The sequence below is a fragment of the Peromyscus maniculatus genome, chromosome 16, assembly GCF_049852395.1.
Source record: "Peromyscus maniculatus bairdii isolate BWxNUB_F1_BW_parent chromosome 16, HU_Pman_BW_mat_3.1, whole genome shotgun sequence".
Taxonomy (NCBI): Eukaryota; Metazoa; Chordata; class Mammalia; order Rodentia; family Cricetidae; genus Peromyscus; species Peromyscus maniculatus.
This window is the reverse complement of record NC_134867.1, coordinates 42,900,988-42,902,594: the sequence shown is the minus strand read 5'-3', so window position 1 is coordinate 42,902,594 and position 1,607 is coordinate 42,900,988. Positions and strand designations below refer to the sequence as shown.

Sequence of the window (1,607 nt, the reverse complement as noted above, 5' to 3'; positions counted from 1 at the left end):
TCCACAGCGTTGCCTCTGAAGACAAACTAAAGATCATCTCAAGGAAGTGAAAAAGGAGATAAAATTTTTCTAGGAGAGCCACAACTTGAAAATGCTCAAGGGATTTATTTATGTATGTATGTATGTATGTATGTATGTATGTATGTATGTATGTATGTATTTATTTATTCATGTATTTATGTATTTATTTATTTAATTTTACTTTTTTTTTTTTTCAGGACCCGTCAACATGGGCCGCGTTCGCACCAGACTGTGAAGACGGCAGCCCGGGTCATCATCGAGAAGTACTACACGCGCCTGGGCAATGACTTCCACACCAACAAGCGCGTGTGAGAGGAGATCGCCATTATCCCCAGCAAGAAACTCCGCAACAAGATAGCCGGCTACGTCACGCATCTGATGAAGAGGATTCTGAGGGGTCCTGTGAGAGGCATCTCTATCAGGTTGCAGGAAGAAGAGAGAGAAAGGAGAGATAATTATGTTCCTGAGGTCTCAGCCCTGGATCAGGAGATCATTGAGGTAGATCCTGACACCAAGGAAATGCTGAAGCTTCTGGACTTCGGCAGCCTCTCTAACCTGCAGGTCACTCAGCCTACAGTTGGGATGAATTTCAAAACAACGCGTGGAGCCGTTTGAATCTGTTCTGTCATATTTTCAATAAGCCTGAAAACAACAACAACAACAAAAGGGATGCTCAAGGGATTTATTTATGTATTTGTTTGTTTCATTTTTTTTTATTAGGAATCATTTTCTTAATTTTTTTTTTTAAAACAAGTCGTGTTTGTTTAACCCATAGGTTTCTGGTCTACGCACTCTCTAGGTCTTGGTTATCCAAACAGTGTCAGGTATGGGTTTCTTATTGTGAATTGTGTCTTAAGTCACACCAGACATTGGTTGGCCACGTCCACAAGTTCTGTGCCACCATTGCCCATAGCAGATTTTGCAGGAAAAATCGGTTGTAGGTCAAGGGTTTTGTGGCTGGTTGGCGTCCACATTTCTCTTTCAGTAGCCTGCAGAGTGCCTTCCCACACCAAATAGACTAGACCCTAAGGGTGAAGGGTCCATGTAGGCACCAGCTTGACTTCTCCATGCTCAATGTGTTGTATGGATGTTGTCCTCAGCAATAGGACCCGAGGGTCAGTTTGTCAAGAGCAACCCTGTGTCCTAGCATCAGCCTGGATTATTTGGGGATTTTCACAAGTCCCCTCAAGGTCATTATTTAACCATAAAGATAATGAAATCCAAAGTTCCCCAAAACTTAAACACAATAAAAATAGAAAATACTTGCCACATAAAAGCACTCAGAAATGTTATTCATTGATTTTATGCCCAGATTAATTTTCCATTCATTCTGCAGCTCATTCATGAGAATAACCCATGGTCATGGCAAATAAAATTACTCTCCTTTGGGCTAGGCAAAAACAACAAAAATAAAATGATACTCAAAGGAAGGAAATAAATATAGAAAGAAATATAATTAAAGTTTTATAAAATATCTCATTGATTTTAGGATTGATGCATAGTTAAATTTACAAGAATAGCAGGACAAAAGATGATGAAGGCAAATGCAATTAGTATTTATAGTAGGTTAGGATAAAGACTGCATA

The 1,607-nt window shown here is 39.5% G+C and overlaps 1 pseudogene; it reads left to right on the top strand.

Moving 5' to 3' along the window:
• Positions 1–223: 223 nt before the first annotated feature.
• On the top strand, positions 224–687 carry LOC102918184 (small ribosomal subunit protein eS17 pseudogene; annotated as a pseudogene).
• Positions 688–1,607: the final 920 nt, after the last annotated feature.